The sequence below is a fragment of the Macaca fascicularis genome, chromosome 8 (assembly GCF_037993035.2).
Source record: "Macaca fascicularis isolate 582-1 chromosome 8, T2T-MFA8v1.1".
In the NCBI taxonomy this organism is placed as follows: domain Eukaryota; kingdom Metazoa; phylum Chordata; class Mammalia; order Primates; family Cercopithecidae; genus Macaca; species Macaca fascicularis.
In genome coordinates, this window is record NC_088382.1 from 47,987,797 (window position 1) to 48,009,251 (window position 21,455).

Consider the following 21,455-nt stretch of genomic DNA (forward strand, 5'->3'; position numbering starts at 1 on the left):
ATCACAGAGCAGTTTCTCAGAAATCTTCTTTCCAGATTTCATCTGAGGATATTTCCTTTTTCACCATAGCCCTCTATGGGCTTCCAAATATCACTTTGCCAATTCCGCAAGAACTGTCTTTGCGAAAGGCTTCTTGAGGGGAAACCTGAAACTCTGTGAGATGATTTCACAGAACACAAAGAAGTTTCTCAGAAAGCTTCTTTCTCTTTGTTATCGGAGGATATTTCCTTTGGACCTATAGTCTTCAAAGGGATCCGAAATATCTGTTCTCAGATACCACAGAAATAATGCTAGCAAAGAGATCCAAGAAATACAGATGTAACTCTGTGAGGTGAATGAACAGAACACTAAGCAGTTTCTCAGAAAGCTTCTTTCCAGATTTCATCTGAGGATATTTCCTTTTTCACCATAGCCCTCTAGGGGTTCCAAATATCACTTTGCCAATTCCACAAGAACTGTCTTAGCGAAAGACTTCCAGAGGGGAAAGCTGTAACTCTATGAGATGATTTCACAGAACACAAAGAAGTTTCTCACAAAGCTTCTTTCTCTTTGTTATTGGAGGATATTTCCTTTGGCCCCATAGTCTTCAAAGGGATTCGAAATATCTGTTCTCAGATTCCACAGAAATAAGGCTAGCAAAGAGATCCACGAAATACAGTTGTAACTCTGTGAGTGGAAGTCACACATCACAGAGCAGTTTCCCAGAAAGTTGCTTTCCAGATTTCATCTGAGGATATTTCCTTTTTCACCATAGCCCTCTATGGGCTTCCAAATATCACTTTGCCAATTCCACAAGAACTGTCTTAAAGAAAGGCTTCTTGAGGGGAAAGCCGTAACTCTGTGAGATGATTTCACAGAACACAAAGAAGTTTCTCACAAAGCTTCTTTCTCTTCGTTATCGGAGGATATTTCCTTTGGCCCTATAGTCTTCAAAGGGATCCGAAATATCTGTTCTCAGATTCCACAGAAATAAGGTTAGCAAAGAGATCCACGAAATACAGTTGTAACTCTGTGAGTGGAAGTCACACATCACAGAGCAGTTTCTCAGAAGGCTTCTTTCCAGATTTCATCTGAGGATATTTCCTTTTGCACCATAACCATCTATGGGCTTCAAATATCACTTTGCCAATTCCACAAGAACTGTCTTAGCGAAAGGCTCCTTGAGGGGAGAGCTGTAACTCTGTGAGATGATTTCACAGAACACGAAGAAGTTTCTCACCGAGCTTCTTTCCCTTCGTTATCGTAGGATATTTCCTTTGGCCCTATAGTCTTCAAAGGGTTCCGAAATATCTCTTCTCAGATTCCACAGAAATAAGGCTAGCAAAGAGATCCACGAAATACAGATGTAACTCTGAGAGATGAATGAACAGAACACTAAGCAGTTTCTCTGAAAGCTTCTTTCCAGATTTCATCTGAGGATATTTCCTTTTTCACCATAGCCCTCTATGGGTTTCCAATTATCACTTTGTCAATTCCACAAGAACTGTCTTAGCGAAAGGCTTCTTGAGGGGAAAGCTGTAACTCTGTGTGGTGATTTCACAGAACACAAAGAAGTTTCTCAGAAAGCTTCTTTCTCTTTGTTATCGGAGGATATTTAATTTGGCTCTATATTCTTCAAAGGGATCCGATGTATCTGATCCCAGATTCCACAGAAATAAGGCTAGCAAAGAGATCCACGAAATACACATGTAACTCTGTGAGTTGAAGTCACACATCACAGAGCAGTTTCTCAGAAGGCTTCTTTCCAGATTTCATCTGAGGATATTTCCTTTTTCACCATAGCCCTCTTTGAGCTTCCAAATATCACTTTGCCAATTCCACAAGAAATGTCTTAGCCAAAAGCTTCTTGAGGGGAAAGCTGTAACTCTGTGAGATGATTTCACAGAACACAAAGATGTTTCTCAGAAAGTTTCTTTCTCTTTGTTATCGGAGGATATTTCCTTTGGCCCTATAGTCTTCAAAGGGATGCGATGAATCTGTTCTCAGATTCCACAGAAATAAGTCTAGGAAAGAGATCCACGAAATACAGATGTAACTCTGTGAGTGGAAGTCACACATCACAGACCAGTTTCTCAGAAAGCTTCTTTCCAGATTTCATCTGAGGATATTTCCTTTTTCACCGTAGCCCTCTATGGGCTTCCCAATATCACTTTGCCAATTCCACAAGAACTGTCTTAGTGAAAGGCTTCCTAAGGGGAAAGCTGTAACTCTGTGAGATGATTTCACAGAACACAAAGAAGTTTCTCAGAAAGCTTCTTTCTCTTTTTTATCGGAGGATATTTAATTTGGCCCAATAGTCTTCAAAGGGATCCGATGTATCTGATCTCAGATTCCACAGAAATAAGGCTAGCAAAGAGATCCACGAAATACAGATGTAACTCTGTGAGTGGAAGTCACACATCACAGAGTAGTTTCTCAGAAAGCTGCTTTCCAGATTTCATCTGAGGATATTTCCTTTTTCACCAGAGCCCTCTATGGGCTTCCAAATATCACTTTGTCAATTCCACAAGAACTGTCTTAGCCAAAAGCTTTTTGAGGGGAAAGCTGTAACTCTGTGAGATGATTTCACAGAACACAAAGAAGTTTCTCTGAAAGCTTCTTTCTCTTTGTTATCGGAGGATATTTCCTTTGGCTCTATAGTCTTCCAAGGGATCTGAAATATCTGTTCTCAGATTCCACAGAAATAAGGCTAGCAAAGAGATCCACGAAATACAGATTTAACTCTGTGAGATGAATGAACAGAGCACTAAGCAGTTTCTAAGAAAGCTTCTTTCCAGATTTCATCTGAGGATATTTCCTTTTTCACCATAGCCCTCTATGGGCTTCCAAATATCACTTTGCCAATTCCACAAGAACTGTCTTAGCGAAAGGCTTCTTGAGGGGAAAGCTGTAACTCTGTGAGATGATTTCACAGAACACAAAGAAGTTTCTCAGAAAGCTTCTTACACTTTGTTATCGGAGGATATTTAATTTGGTTCTATATTCTCCAAAGGGATCCGATGTATCTGATCTCAGATTCCACAGAAATAAGGCTAGCAAAGAGATCCACGAAATACACATGTAACTCTGTGAGTGGAAGTCACACATCACAGAGCAGTTTCTCAGAAAGCTGCTTTCCAGATTTCATCTGAGGATATTTCCTTTTTCACCATAGCCCTCTTTGGGCTTCCAAATATCACTTTGCCAATTCCACAAGAACTGTCTTAGCCAAAAGCTTCTTGAGGGGAAAGCTGTAACTCTGTTAGATGATTTCACAGAACACAAAGAAGTTTCTCAGAAAGCTTCTTTCTCTTTGTTATCGGAGGATATTTCCTTTGGCCCTATAGTCTTCAAAGGGATCCGAAATATCTGTTCTCAGATTCCACAGAAATAAGGCTAGCAAAGAGATCCACGAAATACAGATGTAACTCTGTGAGATGAATGAACAGAGCACTAAGCATTTCTCAGAAAGCTTCTTCCAGATTTCATTTGAGGATATTTCCTTTTTCACCTTAGCCCTCTATGGGCTTCCAAATATCACTTTACCAAATCCAAAAGAACTGTCTTAGTGAAAGGATTCTTTAGGGGAAAGCTGTAACTCTGTGAGATGATTTCACAGAACGCAAAGAAGTTTCTCAGATAGCATCTTTCTCTTTGTTATCGGAGGATATTTCTTTTGGCCCTATAGTCTTCAAAGGGATCCGAAATATCTGCTCTCAGATTCCACAGAAATAAGGCTGGCAAAGAGATCCACGAAATACAGATGTAACTCTGTGTGTGGAAGTCACACATCACAGAGCAGTTTCTCAGAAAGCTTCTTTCCAGATTTCATCTGAGGATATTTCCTTTTTCACCATAGCCCTCTATGGGCTTCCAAATATCACTTTGCCAATTCCACAAGAACTGTCTTAGCGAAAGGCTTCTTGAGGGGAAAGCTGTAACTCTGTGAGATGATTTCACGGAACACAAAGAAGTTTCTCAGAAAGCTTCTTCCTCTTTGTTATCGGATGATATTTCCTTTGGCCCTATAGTCTTCAAAGGGATCTGAAATATCTGTTCTCAGATTCCACAGAAATAATGCTAGCAAAGAGAACCACGAAATACAGCTGTAACTCTGTGAGGTGAATGAATAGAACACTAACCAGTTTCTCAGAAAGATTCCCTCCAGATTTCATCTGAGGATGTTTCCTTTTTCACCATAGCCCTCTATGGGATTCCAAATATCACTTTGCCAATTCCTAAAGAACTGTCTTAGCGAAAGACTTCTAGAGGGGAAAGCTGTAACTCTGTGAGATGATTTCACAGAACACAAAGAAGTTTCTCACAAAGCTTCTTTTTCTTTGTTATCAGAGGATATTTCCTTTGGCCCCATAGTCTTCAAAGGGATACGAAATATCTTTTCTCAGATTCCACAGAAATAAGGCTACCAAATGATCCATGAAATACAGTTGTAACTCTGTGAGTGGAAGTCACACATCACAGAGCAGTTTCCCAGAAAGCTGCTTTCCAGATTTCATCTGAGGATAATTCCTTTTTCACCATAGACCTCTATGGCTTTCCAAATATCACTTTGCAAATTCCACAAGAACTGCCTTATCGAAAGGCTTCTTGAGGGGAAAGATGTAACTCTCTGAGATGATTTCACAGAACACAAAGAAGTTTCTTAGAAAGCTTCTTTCTCTTTGTTATCGGAGGATATTTCCTTTGGCCCTATAGTCTTCAAAGGGATCCGAAATATCTGTTCTCAGATTCCACAGAAATAAGGCTAGCAAAGACATCCACGAAATACAGATGTAACCGTGTGAGATGAATGAACAGAACACTAAGCAGTTTCTCAGAACGCTTCTTTCCAGATTTCATCTGAGGATATTTCCTTTTAACCCTAGCCCTCTATGGGCTTCCAAATATCACTTTGCCAATTCCACAAGAACTGTCTTAGCGAAAGGCTTCCTGAGGGGATAGCTGTAACTCTGTGAGAGGATTTCACAGAACACAAAGAAGTTTCTCAGAAATCTTCTTTCTCTTTGTTATCGGAGGATATTTCCTTTGGCCCTATAGTCTTCAAAGGGATCCGATGTATCTGTTCTCAGATTCCACAGAAATAAGGCTAGCAAAGAGATCCACGAAATACAGATGTAACTCTGTGAGTGGAAGTCACACATCACAGAGCAGTTTCTCAGAATGCTTCTTTTCAGATTTCATCTGAGGATATTTCCTTTTTCACCATAGCCCACTATGGGCTTCCAAATATCACTTTGCCAATTCCACAAGAACTGTCTTAGCCAAAGGCTTGTTGAGGGGAAAGCTGTAACTCTGTGAGATGATTTCACAGAACACAAAGAAGTTTCTCAGAAAGATTCTTTCTCTTTGTTATCGGAGGATATTTCCTTTGGCCCTATAGTCTTCAAAGGGATTGGAAATATCTGTTCTAAGATTCCACAGAAATAAGGCTAGCAAAGAGATCCACGAAATACAGATGTAACTCTGTGAGATGAATGATCAGAACACTAAGCAGTCTCAGAAAGCTTCTTTCCAGATTTCATCTGAGGAAATTTCCTTTTTCACCTTAGCCCTCTATGGGCTTCCAAATATCACTTTGCCAATTCCACAAGAACTGCATTAGGGAAAGGCTTCTAGAGGGGAAAGCTGTAACTCTGTGAGATGATTTCACAGAACACAAAGAAGTTTCTCAGAAAGCTTCTTTCTCTTTGTTATCGGAGGATATTTCCTTTGGCCCTATAGTCTTCAAAGGGATCCGAAATATCTGTTCTCAGATTCCACAGAAATAAGGTTAGCAAAGTGATCCACGATATACAGATGTAACTCTGTGAGTGGAAGTCACACATCACAGAGCAGTTTCTCAGAAGGCTTCTTTCCAGATTTCATGTGAGGATATTTCCTTTTGCACCATAACCATCTATGGGCTTCAAATATCACTTTGCCAATTCCACAAGAACTGTCTTAGCGAAAGGCTTCTGGAGGGGAGAGCTGTAACTCTGTGAGATGATTTCACAGAACACAAAGAAGTTTCTCACCAAGCTTCTTTCCCTTCGTTATCGGAGCATATTTCCTTTGGCCCTATAGTCTTCAAAGGGATCCGAAATATCTTTTCTCAGATTCAACAGAAATAAGGCTAGCAAAGAGATCCACGAAATACAGATGTAACTCTGTGAGTGGAAGTCAAACATCACAGAGCAGTTTCTCAGAAAGCTTCCTTCCAGATTTCATCTGAGGATATTTCCTTTTTTAACATAGCCCTCTATGGGCTTCCAAATATCACTTTGCCAATTCCCAAGACTGTCTTAGCGAAAGGCTTCTTGAAGGGAAAGCTGTAACGCTGAGCGATGATTTCACAGAATGCAAAGAAGTTTCTCAGAAAGCTTCTTTCTCTTTGTTATCGGAGGATATTTCCTTTGGCCCTATAGTCTTCAAAGGGATCCGAAATATCTCTTCTCAGATTCCACAGAAATAAGGCTAGCAAAGAGATACACGAAATACAGATGTAACTCTGCGAGTGAAAGTCACACATCACAGAGCAGTTTCTCAGAAAGCTTCTTTCCAGATTTCATCTGAGGATATTTCCTTTTTCACCATAGCCCTCTATGGGCTTCCAAATATCACTTTGCCAATTCCACAAGAACTGTCTTAGCGAAAGGCTTCTTGAGGGGAAAGCTATAATTATGTGAGATGATTTCACAGAACACAAAGAAGTTTCTCAGAAACCTTCTTTCTCTTTGTTATCGGAGGATATTTCCTTTGGCCCTATAGTCTTCAAAGGGATCCGAAATATCTGTTCTAAGATTCCACAGAAATAAGGCTAGCAAAGAGATCCACGAAATACACCTGTAACTATGTGAGTGGAAGTCACACATCACAGAGCAGTTTCTCAGAAAGCTTCTTTCCAGATTTCATCTGAGGATATTTCCTTTTTCACCATAGCCCTCTATGGGCTTCCAAATATCCCTTTGGAAATTCCACAAGAACTGTCTTAGCGAAAGGCTTCTTGAGGGGAAAGCTGTAACTCTGTGAGATGATTTCACAGAACACAAAGAAGTTTCTCAGAAAGCTTCTTTCTCTTTGTTATCGGAGGATATTTCCTTTGGTCCTATAGTCTTCAAAGGATCCGAAATATCTGTTCTCAGATTCCACAGAAATAAGGTTAGCAAAGAGATCTACGAAACACAGTTATAACTGTGTGAGTGGAAGTCACACATCACAGAGCAGTTTCTCAGAAGTCTTCTTTCCAGATTTCATATGAGGATATTTCCTTTTTCACCATAGCCCTCAATGGGCTTCCAAATATCACTTTGCCAATTCCGCAAGAACTGTCTTTGCGAAAGGCTTCTTGAGGGGAAACCTGAAACTCTGTGAGATGATTTCACAGAACACAAAGAAGTTTCTCAGAAAGCTTCTTTCTCTTTGTTATCGGAGGATATTTCCTTTGGCCCTATAGTCTTCAAAGGGATCCGAAATATCTGTTTTCAGATACCACAGAAATAATGCTAGCAAAGAGATCCAAGAAATACAGATGTAACTCTGTGAGGTGAATGAACAGAACACTAAGCAGTTTCTCAGAAAGCTTCTTTCCAGATTTCATCTGAGGATATTTCCTTTTTCACGATAGCCCTCTAGGGGTTCCAAATATCACTTTGCCAATTCCACAAGAACTGTCTTAGCGAAGGACTTCCAGAGGGGAAAGCTGTAACTCTATGAGATGATTTCACAGAACACAAAGAAGTTTCTCACAAAGCTTCTTACTCTTTGTTATTGGAGGATATTTCCTTTGGCCCCATAGTCTTCAAAGGGATTCGAAATATCTGTTCTCAGATTCCACAGAAATAAGGCTAGCAAAGAGATCCACGAAATACAGTTGTAACTCTGTGTGTGGAAGTCACACATCACAGAGCAGTTTCCCAGAAAGCTGCTTTCCAGATTTCATCTGAGGATATTTCCTTTTTCACCATAGCCCTCTATGGGCTTCGAAATATCACTTTGCCAATTCCACAAGAACTGTCTTAGCGAAAGGCTTCTTGAGGGGAAAGCTGTAACTCTGTGAGATGATTTCACAAAACACAAAGAAGTTTCTCAGAAAGCTTCTTTCTCTTTGTTATCGGAGGATATTTTCTTTGGCCCTGTAGTCTTCAAAGGGATTGGAAATATCTGTTCTCAGATTCCACAGAAATAAGGCTAGCAAAGAGATCCACGAAATACAGATGTAACTCTGTGAGATGAATTAACAGAGCACTAAGCATTTCTCAGAAAGCTTCTTTCCAGATTTCATCTGAGGATATTTCCTTTTTCACCATAGCCCTCTATGGGCTTCCAAATATCACTTTACCAATTCCACAAGAACTGTCTTAGCGAAAGGCTTCTTGAGGGGAAAGCTGTAACTCTGTGAGATGATTTCACAGAACACAAAGAAGTTTCTCACAAAGCTTCTTTCTCTTTGTTATCAGAGGATATTTCCTTTGGCCCCATAGTCTTCAAAGGGATACGAAATATCTTTTCTCAGATTCCACAGAAATAAGGCTACCAAAAGATCCACGAAATACAGTTGTAACTCTGTGAGTGGAAGTCACACATCACAGAACAGTTTCCCAGAAAGCTGCTTTCCAGATTTCATCTGAGGATATTTCCTTTTTCACCATAGACCTCTATGGCTTTCCAAATATCACTTTGCCAATTCCACAAGAACTGCCTTATCGAAAGGCTTCTTGAGGGGAAAGATGTAACTCTCTGAGATGATTTCACAGAACACAAAGAAGTTTCTCAGAAAGCTTCTTTCTCTTTGTTATCGCAGGAAATTTCCTTTGGCCCTATAGTCTTGAAAGGGATCCGAAATATCTGTTCTCAGATTCCACAGAAATAAGCCTAGCAAAGAGATCCACGAAATACAGATGTAACCCTGTGAGATGAATGAACAGAACACTAAGCAGTTTCTCAGAAAGCTTCGTTCCAGATTTCATCTGAGGATATTTCCTTTTTCAACATAGACCGCTATGGGCTTCCAAATATCACTTTGCCAATTCCACAAGAACTGTCTTAGCGAAAGGCTTCTTGAGGGGAAAGCTGTAACTCTGTGAGATGATTTCACAGAACACAAAGAAGTTTCTCACAAAGCTTCTTTCTCTTCGTTATTGGAGGATATTTCCTTTGGCCCTATAGTCTTCAAAGGGATCCGAAATATCTGTTCTCAGATTCCACAGAAATAAGGCTAGCAAAGACATCCACGAAATACAGATGTAACTCTGTGAGTGGAAGTCACACATCACAGAGCAGTTTCTCAGAAGGCTTCTTTCCAGATTTCATCTGAGGATATTTCCTTTTGCACCATAGCCCTCTATGGGCTTCCAAATATCACTTTGCCAATTCCACAAGAACTGTCTTAGCGATAGGCTTCTTGAGGGGAGAGCTGTACCTCTGTGAGATGATTTCACAGAACACAAAGAAGTTTCTCACGAAGCTTCTTTCCCTTCGTTATCGCAGGATATTTCCTTTGGCCCTATAGTCTTCAAAGGGTTCCGAAATATCTTTTCTCAGATTCAACAGAAATAAGGCTAGCAAAGAGATCCACGAAATACAGATGTAACTCTGTGAGTGGAAGTCAGACATCACAGAGCAGTTTCTCAGAAAGCTTCTTTCCAGATTTCATCTGAGGATATTTCCTTTTTCACCAGAGCCCTCTATGGGCTTCCAAATATCACTTTGTCAATTCCACAAGAACTGTCTTAGCCAAAAGCTTTTTGAGGGGAAAGCTGTAACTCTGTGAGATGATTTCACAGAACACAAAGAAGTTTCTCTGAAAGCTTCTTTCTCTTTGTTATCGGAGGATATTTCCTTTGGCTCTATAGTCTTCCAAGGGATCCGAAATATCTGTTCTCAGATTCCACAGAAATAAGGCTAGCAAAGAGATCCACGAAATACAGAGTTAACTCTGTGAGATGAATGAACAGAGCACTAAGCAGTTTCTAAGAAAGCTTCTTTCCAGATTTCATCTGAGGATATTTCCTTTTTCACCACAGCCCTCTATGGGCTTCCAAATATCACTTTGCCAATTCCACAAGAACTGTCTTAGCGAAAGGCTTCTTGAGGGGAATGCTGTAACTCTGTGAGATGATTTCACAGAACACAAAGTAGTTTCTCACAAAGCTACTTTCTCTTTGTTATCGGAGGATATATCCTTTGGCCCTATAGCCTTCAAAGGGATCCGAAATATTTGTTCTCAGATTCCACAGAAATAAGGCTTGCAAAAAGATCCACGAAATACAGATGTAACTCTGTGAGTGGAAGTCACACATCACAGAGCAGTTTCTCAGAAAGCTGCTTTCCAGATTTCATCTGAGGATATTTCCTTTTTCACCATAGCCCTCTTTGGGCTTCCAAATATCACTTTGCCAATTCCACAAGAACTGTCTTAGCCAAAAGCTTCTTGAGGGGAAAGCTGTAACTCTGTTAGATGATTTCACAGAACACAAAGAAGTTTCTCAGTAAGCTTCTTTCTCTTTGTTATCGGAGGATATTTCCTTTGGCCCTATAGTCTTCAAAGGGATCCGAAATATCTGTTCTCAGATTCCACAGAAATAAGGCTAGCAAAGTGATTCACGAAATACAGATTTAACTCTGTGAGATGAATGAACAGAGCACTAAGCATTTCTCAGAAAGCTTCTTCCAGATTTCATTTGAGGATATTTCCTTTTTCACCTTAGCCCTCTATGGGCTTCCAAATATCACTTTACCAATTCCAAAAGAACTGTCTTAGTGAAAGGATTCTTTAGGGGAAAGCTGTAACTCTGTGAGATGATTTCACAGAACGCAAAGAAGTTTCTCAGATAGCATCTTTCTCTTTGTTATCGGAGGATATTTCCTTTGGCCCTATAGTCTTCAAAGGGATCGGAAATATCTGCTCTCAGATTCCACAGAAATAAGGCTAGCAAAGAGATCCACGAAATACAGATGTAACTCTGTGTGTGGAAGTCACACATCACAGAGCAGTTTCTCAGAAGGATTCTTTCCAGATTTCATCTGAGGATATTTCCTTTTTCACCATAGCCCTCTATGGGCTTCCAAATATCACTTTGCCAATTCCACAAGAACTGTCTTAGCGAAAGGCTTCTTGAGGGGAAAGCTGTAACTCTGTGAGATGATTTCACGGAACACAAAGAAGTTTCTCAGAAAGCTTCTTCCTCTTTGTTATCGGATGATATTTCCTTTGGCCCTATAGTCTTCAAAGGGATCTGAAATATCTGTTCTCAGATTCCACAGAAATAATGCTAGCAAAGAGATCCACGAAATACAGCTGTAACTCTGTGAGGTGAATGAATAGAACACTAACCAGTTTCTCAGAAAGATTCCCTCCAGATTTCATCTGAGGATGTTTCCTTTTTCACCATAGCCCTCTATGGGATTCCAAATATCACTTTGCCAATTCCTAAAGAACTGTCTTAGCGAAAGACTTCTAGAGGGGAGAGCTGTAACTCTGTGAGATGATTTCACAGAACACAAAGAAGTTTCTCACAAAGCTTCTTTCTCTTTGTTATCAGAGGATATTTCCTTTGGCCCCATAGTCTTCAAAGGGATACGAAATATCTTTTCTCAGATTCCACAGAAATAAGGCTACCAAATGATCCATGAAATACAGTTGTAACTCTGTGAGTGGAAGTCACACATCACAGAGCAGTTTCCCAGAAAGCTGCTTTCCAGATTTCATCTGAGGATATTTCCTTTTTCACCATAGACCTCTATGGCTTTCCAAATATCACTTTGCCAATTCCACAAGAACTGCCTTATCGAAAGGCTTCTTGAGGGGAAAGCTGTAACTCTCTGAGATGATTTCACAGAACACAAAGAAGTTTCTTAGAAAGCTTCTTTCTCTTTGTTATCAGAGGATATTTCCTTTGGCCCTATAGTCTTCAAAGGATCCGAAATATCTGTTCTCAGATTCCACAGAAATAAGGTTATCAAAGAGATCTACGAAACACAGATATAACTCTGTGAGTGGAAGTCACACATCACAGAGCAGTTTCTCAGAAATCTTCTTTCCAGATTTCATCTGAGGATATTTCCTTTTTCACCATAGCCCTCTATGGGCTTCCAAATATCACTTTGCCAATTCCGCAAGAACTGTCTTTGCGAAAGGCTTCTTGAGGGGAAACCTGAAACTCTGTGAGATGATTTCACAGAACACAAAGAAGTTTCTCAGAAAGCTTCTTTCTCTTTGTTATCGGAGGATATTTCCTTTGGACCTATAGTCTTCAAAGGGATCCGAAATATCTGTTCTCAGATACCACAGAAATAATGCTAGCAAAGAGATCCAAGAAATACAGATGTAACTCTGTGAGGTGAATGAACAGAACACTAAGCAGTTTCTCAGAAAGCTTCTTTCCAGATTTCATCTGAGGATATTTCCTTTTTCACCATAGCCCTCTAGGGGTTCCAAATATCACTTTGCCAATTCCACAAGAACTGTCTTAGCGAAAGACTTCCAGAGGGGAAAGCTGTAACTCTATGAGATGATTTCACAGAACACAAAGAAGTTTCTCACAAAGCTTCTTTCTCTTTGTTATTGGAGGATATTTCCTTTGGCCCCATAGTCTTCAAAGGGATTCGAAATATCTGTTCTCAGATTCCACAGAAATAAGGCTAGCAAAGAGATCCACGAAATACAGTTGTAACTCTGTGAGTGGAAGTCACACATCACAGAGCAGTTTCCCAGAAAGTTGCTTTCCAGATTTCATCTGAGGATATTTCCTTTTTCACCATAGCCCTCTATGGGCTTCCAAATATCACTTTGCCAATTCCACAAGAACTGTCTTAAAGAAAGGCTTCTTGAGGGGAAAGCCGTAACTCTGTGAGATGATTTCACAGAACACAAAGAAGTTTCTCACAAAGCTTCTTTCTCTTCGTTATCGGAGGATATTTCCTTTGGCCCTATAGTCTTCAAAGGGATCCGAAATATCTGTTCTCAGATTCCACAGAAATAAGGTTAGCAAAGAGATCCACGAAATACAGTTGTAACTCTGTGAGTGGAAGTCACACATCACAGAGCAGTTTCTCAGAAGGCTTCTTTCCAGATTTCATCTGAGGATATTTCCTTTTGCACCATAACCATCTATGGGCTTCAAATATCACTTTGCCAATTCCACAAGAACTGTCTTAGCGAAAGGCTCCTTGAGGGGAGAGCTGTAACTCTGTGAGATGATTTCACAGAACACGAAGAAGTTTCTCACCGAGCTTCTTTCCCTTCGTTATCGTAGGATATTTCCTTTGGCCCTATAGTCTTCAAAGGGTTCCGAAATATCTCTTCTCAGATTCCACAGAAATAAGGCTAGCAAAGAGATCCACGAAATACAGATGTAACTCTGAGAGATGAATGAACAGAACACTAAGCAGTTTCTCTGAAAGCTTCTTTCCAGATTTCATCTGAGGATATTTCCTTTTTCACCATAGCCCTCTATGGGTTTCCAATTATCACTTTGTCAATTCCACAAGAACTGTCTTAGCGAAAGGCTTCTTGAGGGGAAAGCTGTAACTCTGTGTGGTGATTTCACAGAACACAAAGAAGTTTCTCAGAAAGCTTCTTTCTCTTTGTTATCGGAGGATATTTAATTTGGCTCTATATTCTTCAAAGGGATCCGATGTATCTGATCCCAGATTCCACAGAAATAAGGCTAGCAAAGAGATCCACGAAATACACATGTAACTCTGTGAGTTGAAGTCACACATCACAGAGCAGTTTCTCAGAAGGCTTCTTTCCAGATTTCATCTGAGGATATTTCCTTTTTCACCATAGCCCTCTTTGAGCTTCCAAATATCACTTTGCCAATTCCACAAGAAATGTCTTAGCCAAAAGCTTCTTGAGGGGAAAGCTGTAACTCTGTGAGATGATTTCACAGAACACAAAGATGTTTCTCAGAAAGTTTCTTTCTCTTTGTTATCGGAGGATATTTCCTTTGGCCCTATAGTCTTCAAAGGGATGCGATGAATCTGTTCTCAGATTCCACAGAAATAAGTCTAGGAAAGAGATCCACGAAATACAGATGTAACTCTGTGAGTGGAAGTCACACATCACAGACCAGTTTCTCAGAAAGCTTCTTTCCAGATTTCATCTGAGGATATTTCCTTTTTCACCGTAGCCCTCTATGGGCTTCCCAATATCACTTTGCCAATTCCACAAGAACTGTCTTAGTGAAAGGCTTCCTAAGGGGAAAGCTGTAACTCTGTGAGATGATTTCACAGAACACAAAGAAGTTTCTCAGAAAGCTTCTTTCTCTTTGTTATCGGAGGATATTTAATTTGGCCCAATAGTCTTCAAAGGGATCCGATGTATCTGATCTCAGATTCCACAGAAATAAGGCTAGCAAAGAGATCCACGAAATACAGATGTAACTCTGTGAGTGGAAGTCACACATCACAGAGTAGTTTCTCAGAAAGCTGCTTTCCAGATTTCATCTGAGGATATTTCCTTTTTCACCAGAGCCCTCTATGGGCTTCCAAATATCACTTTGTCAATTCCACAAGAACTGTCTTAGCCAAAAGCTTTTTGAGGGGAAAGCTGTAACTCTGTGAGATGATTTCACAGAACACAAAGAAGTTTCTCTGAAAGCTTCTTTCTCTTTGTTATCGGAGGATATTTCCTTTGGCTCTATAGTCTTCCAAGGGATCCGAAATATCTGTTCTCAGATTCCACAGAAATAAGGCTAGCAAAGAGATCCACGAAATACAGATTTAACTCTGTGAGATGAATGAACAGAGCACTAAGCAGTTTCTAAGAAAGCTTCTTTCCAGATTTCATCTGAGGATATTTCCTTTTTCACCATAGCCCTCTATGGGCTTCCAAATATCACTTTGCCAATTCCACAAGAACTGTCTTAGCGAAAGGCTTCTTGAGGGGAAAGCTGTAACTCTGTGAGATGATCTCACAGAACACAAAGATGTTTCTCAGAAATCTTCTTTCTCTTTGTTATCGGAGGATATTTCCTTTGGCCCTATAGTCTTCAAAGGGATCCGAAATATCTGTTCTCAGATTCCACAGAAATAAGGCTAGCAAAGAGATCCACGAAATACAGATGTAACTCTGTGAGATGAATGAACAGAGCACTAAGCATTTCTCAGAAAGCTTCTTCCAGATTTCATTTGAGGATATTTCCTTTTTCACCTTAGCCCTCTATGGGCTTCCAAATATCACTTTACCAAATCCAAAAGAACTGTCTTAGTGAAAGGATTCTTTAGGGGAAAGCTGTAACTCTGTGAGATGATTTCACAGAACGCAAAGAAGTTTCTCAGATAGCATCTTTCTCTTTGTTATCGGAGGATATTTCTTTTGGCCCTATAGTCTTCAAAGGGATCCGAAATATCTGCTCTCAGATTCCACAGAAATAAGGCTGGCAAAGAGATCCACGAAATACAGATGTAACTCTGTGTGTGGAAGTCACACATCACAGAGCAGTTTCCCAGAAAGCTTCTTTCCAGATTTCATCTGAGGATATTTCCTTTTTCACCATAGCCCTCTATGGGCTTCCAAATATCACTTTGCCAATTCCACAAGAACTGTCTTAGCGAAAGGCTTCTTGAGGGGAAAGCTGTAACTCTGTGAGATGATTTCACGGAACACAAAGAAGTTTCTCAGAAAGCTTCTTCCTCTTTGTTATCGGATGATATTTCCTTTGGCCCTATAGTCTTCAAAGGGATCTGAAATATCTGTTCTCAGATTCCACAGAAATAATGCTAGCAAAGAGAACCACGAAATACAGCTGTAACTCTGTGAGGTGAATGAATAGAACACTAACCAGTTTCTCAGAAAGATTCCCTCCAGATTTCTTCTGAGGATGTTTCCTTTTTCACCATAGCCCTCTATGGGATTCCAAATATCACTTTGCCAATTCCTAAAGAACTGTCTTAGCGAAAGACTTCTAGAGGGGAAAGCTGTAACTCTGTGAGATGATTTCACAGAACACAAAGAAGTTTCTCACAAAGCTTCTTTTTCTTTGTTATCAGAGGATATTACCTTTGGCCCCATAGTCTTCAAAGGGATACGAAATATCTTTTCTCAGATTCCACAGAAATAAGGCTACCAAATGATCCATGAAATACAGTTGTAACTCTGTGAGTGGAAGTCACACATCACAGAGCAGTTTGCCAGAAAGCTGCTTTCCAGATTTCATCTGAGGATATTTCCTTTTTCACCATAGACCTCTATGGCTTTCCAAATATCACTTTGCAAATTCCACAAAAACTGCCTTATCGAAAGGCTTCTTGAGGGGAAAGATGTAACTCTCTGAGATGATTTCACAGACACAAAGAAGTTTCTTAGAAAGCTTCTTTCTCTTTGTTATCAGAGGATATTTCCTTTGGCCCTATAGTCTTCAAAGGATCCGAAATATCTGTTCTCAGATTCCACAGAAATAAGGTTAGCAAAGAGATCTACGAAACACAGATATAACTCTGTGAGTGGAAGTCACACATCACAGAGCAGTTTCTCAGAAATCTTCTTTCCAGATTTCATCTGAGGATATTTCCTTTTTCACCATAGCCCTCTAGGGGTTCCAAATATCTCTTTGCCAATTCCACAAGAACTGTCTTAGCGAAAGACTTCCAGAGGGGAAAGCTGTAACTCTATGAGATGATTTCACAGAACACAAAGAAGTTTCTCACAAAGCTTCTTTCTCTTTGTTATTGGAGGATATTTCCTTTGGCCCCATAGTCTTCAAAGGGATTCGAAATATCTGTTCTCAGATTCCACAGAAATAAGGCTAGCAAAGAGATCCACGAAATACAGTTGTAACTCTGTGAGTGGAAGTCACACATCACAGAGCAGTTTCCCAGAAAGTTGCTTTCCAGATTTCATCTGAGGATATTTCCTTTTTCACCATAGCCCTCTATGGGCTTCCAAATATCACTTTGCCAATTCCACAAGAACTGTCTTAAAGAAAGGCTTCTTGAGGGGAAAGCCGTAACTCTGTGAGATGATTTCACAGAACACAAAGAAGTTTCTCACAAAGCTTCTTTCTCTTCGTTATCGGAGGATATTTCCTTTGGCCCTATAGTCTTCAAAGGGATCCGAAATATCTGTTCTCAGATTCCACAGAATTAAGGTTAGCAAAGAGATCCACGAAATACAGTTGTAAATCTGTGAGTGGAAGTCACACATCACAGAGCAGTTTCTCAGAAGGCTTCTTTCCAGATTTCATCTGAGGATATTTCCTTTTGCACCATAACCATCTATGGGCTTCAAATATCACTTTGCCAATTCCACAAGAACTGTCTTAGCGAAAGGCTCCTTGAGGGGAGAGCTGTAACTCTGTGAGATGATTTCACAGAACACGAAGAAGTTTCTCAATGAGCTTCTTTCCCTTCGTTATCGTAGGATATTTCCTTTGGCCCTATAGTCTTCAAAGGGTTCCGAAATATCTCTTCTCAGATTCCACAGAAATAAGGCTAGCAAAGAGATCCACGAAATACAGATGTAACTCTGAGAGATGAATGAACAGAACACTAAGCAGTTTCTCTGAAAGCTTCTTTCCAGATTTCATCTGAGGATATTTCCTTTTTCACCATAGCCCTCTATGGGTTTCCAATTATCACTTTGTCAATTCCACAAGAACTGTCTTAGCGAAAGGCTTCTTGAGGGGAAAGCTGTAACTCTGTGAGATGATTTCACAGAACACAAAGAAGTTTCTCAGAAAGCTTCTTTCTCTTTGTTATCGGAGGATATTTAATTTGGCCCAATAGTCTTCAAAGGGATCCGATGTATCTGATCTCAGATTCCACAGAAATAAGGCTAGCAAAGAGATCCACGAAATACACATGTAACTCTGTGAGTGGAAGTCACACATCACAGAGCAGTTTCTCAGAAAGCTGCTTTCCAGATTTCATCTGAGGATATTTCCTTTTTCACCATAGCCCTCTATGGGCTTCCAAATATCACTTTGCCAATTCCACAAAAACAGTCTTAGCCAAAAGCTTCTTGAGGGGAAAGCTGTAACTCTTTGAGATGATTTCACAGAACACAAAGAAGTTTCTCAGAAAGCTTCTTTCTCTTTGTTATCGGAGGATATTTCCTTTGGCCCTATAGTCTGCAAAGGGATCCGAAATATCTGTTCTCAGATTCCACAGAAATAAGGCTAGCAAAGAGATCCACGAAATACAGAAGTAACTCTGTGAGTGAAAGTCAAACATCACAGAGCAGTTTCTCAGAAAGCTTCTTTCCAGATTTCATCTGAGGATATTTCCTTTTTCACCATAGCCCTCTATGGGCTTCCAAATATCCCTTTGCCAATTCCACAAGAACTGTCTTAGCGAAAGGCTTCTTGAGGGGAAAGCTGTAACACTGTGAGATGATTTCACAGAACACAAAGAAGTTTCTCAGAAAGTTTCTTTCTCTTTGTTATCGGAGGATATTTCCTTTGGCCCTATAGTCTTCAAAGGGATCCGAAATATCTGTTCTCAGATTCCACACAAATAAGGCTAGCAAAGAGATCCACGAAATACAGATGTAACTCTGTGAGATGAATGAACAGAACACTAAGCAGTTTCTCACAACTCTTCTTTCCTGATTTCATCTGACGATATTTCCTTTTAACCATAGCCCTCTATGGGCTTCAAAATATCACTTTGCCAATTCCACAAGAACTGTCTTAGCAAAAGGCTTCCGGACGGGATAGCTGTAATTCTGTGAGATGATTTCACAGAACACGAAGAAGTTTCTCAGAAATCTTCTTTCTCTTTGTTATCGGAGGATATTTCCTTTGGCCCTATAGTCTTCAAAGGGATCCGATGTATCTGTTCTCAGATTCCACAGAAATAAGGCTAGCAAAGAGATCCACGAAATACAGATGTAACTCTGAGTGGAAGTCACACATCACAGAGCAGTTTCTCAGAAAGCTTCCTTTCAGATTTCATCTGAGGATATTTCCTTTTTCACCGTAGCCCTCTATGGGCTTCCAAATATCACTTTGCCAATTCCACAAGAACTGTCTTAGCCAAAGGCTTCTTGAGGGGAAAGCTGTAATTCTGTGAGATGATTTCACAGAACACAAAGAAGTTTATCAGAAAGTTTCTTTCTCTTTGTTATCGGAGGATATTTCCTTTGGCCCTATAGTCTTCAAAGGGATTGGAAATATCCGTTCTCAGATTCCACAGAAACAAGGCTAGCAAAGAGATCCACGAAATATGGATGTAACTCTGTGATATGAATGAACAGAACACTAAGCAGTTTCTCAGAAAGCTTTTTTCCAGATTTCATCTGAGGATATTTCCTTTTTCACCAGTGCCCTCTATGGGCTTCCAACTATCACTTTGCCAATTCCGCAGGAACTGTCTTAGCGAAAGGCTTCTTGAGAGGAAAGCTGTAACTCTGTGAGATGATTTCACAGAACACAAAGAAGTTTCTCAGAAAGCTTCTTTCTCTTTGTTATCGGAGGATATTTCCTTTGGCCCTATAGTCTTCAAAGGGATCCGAAATATCTGTTCTCAGATTCCACAGAAATAAGGCTAGCAAAGAGATCCACGAAATACAAGTGTAACTCTGTGAGATGAATGAACAGAACACTAAGCAGTTTCTCAGAAAGCTTCTTTCCAGATTTCATCTGAGGATATTTCCTTTTTCACCATAGCCCTCTATGGGCTTCCAAATATCACTTTGCCAATTCCTAAAGAACTGTCTTAGTGAAAGGATTCCTAAGGGGAAAGCTGTAACTCTGTGAGATGATTTAACAGAACACAAAGAAGTTTCTCAGAAAGCTTCTTTCTCTTTGTTATCGGAGGATATTTAATTTGGCCCTATAGTCTTCAAAGGGATCTGATGTATCTGATCTCAGATTCCACAGAAATAAGGCTAGCAAAGAGATCCACGAAATACAGATGTAACTCTGTGAGTGGAAGTCAAACATCACAGAGCAGTTTCTCAGAAAGCTTCTTTCCAGATTTCATCTGAGGATATTTCCTTTTTCACCATAGCCCTCTATGGGCTTCCAAATATCCCTTTGCCAATTCCACAAGAACTGTCTTAGCGAAAGGCTTCTTGAGGGGAAAGCTGTAACACTGTGAGATGATTTCACAGAACACAAAGAAGTTTCTCAGAAAGTTTCTTTCTCTTTGTTATCGGAGGATATTTCCTTTGGCCCTATAGTCTTCAAAGGGATCCGAAATATCTGTTCTCAGATTCCACACAAATAAGGCTAGCAAAGAGATCCACGAAATACAGATGTAACTCTGTGAGATGAATGAACAGAACACTAAGCAGTTTCTCACAACTCTTCTTTCCTGATTTCATCTGACGATATTTCCTTTTAACCATAGCCCTCTATGGGCTTCAAAATATCACTTTGCCAATTCCACAAGAACTGTCTTAGCAAAAGGCTTCCGGACGGGATAGCTGTAATTCTGTGAGATGATTTCACAGAACACGAAGAAGTTTCTCAGAAATCTTCTTTCTCTTTGTTATCGGAGGATATTTCCTTTGGCCCTATAGTCTTCAAAGGGATCCGATGTATCTGTTCTCAGATTCCACAGAAATAAGGCTAGCAAAGAGATCCACGAAATACAGATGTAACTCTGAGTGGAAGTCACACATCACAGAGCAGTTTCTCAGAAAGCTTCCTTTCAGATTTCATCTGAGGATATTTCCTTTTTCACCGTAGCCCTCTATGGGCTTCCAAATATCACTTTGCCAATTCCACAAGAACTGTCTTAGCCAAAGGCTTCTTGAGGGGAAAGCTGTAATTCTGTGAGATGATTTCACAGAACACAAAGAAGTTTATCAGAAAGTTTCTTTCTCTTTGTTATCGGAGGATATTTCCTTTGGCCCTATAGTCTTCAAAGGGATTGGAAATATCCGTTCTCAGATTCCACAGAAACAAGGCTAGCAAAGAGATCCACGAAATATGGATGTAACTCTGTGATATGAATGAACAGAACACTAAGCAGTTTCTCAGAAAGCTTTTTTCCAGATTTCATCTGAGGATATTTCCTTTTTCACCAGTGCCCTCTATGGGCTTCCAACTATCACTTTGCCAATTCCGCAGGAACTGTCTTAGCGAAAGGCTTCTTGAGAGGAAAGCTGTAACTCTGTGAGATGATTTCACAGAACACAAAGAAGTTTCTCAGAAAGCTTCTTTCTCTTTGTTATCGGAGGATATTTCCTTTGGCCCTATAGTCTTCAAAGGGATCCGAAATATCTGTTCTCAGATTCCACAGAAATAAGGCTAGCAAAGAGATCCACGAAATACAAGTGTAACTCTGTGAGATGAATGAACAGAACACTAAGCAGTTTCTCAGAAAGCTTCTTTCCAGATTTCATCTGAGGATATTTCCTTTTTCACCATAGCCCTCTATGGGCTTCCAAATATCACTTTGCCAATTCCTAAAGAACTGTCTTAGTGAAAGGATTCCTAAGGGGAAAGCTGTAACTCTGTGAGATGATTTAACAGAACACAAAGAAGTTTCTCAGAAAGCTTCTTTCTCTTTGTTATCGGAGGATA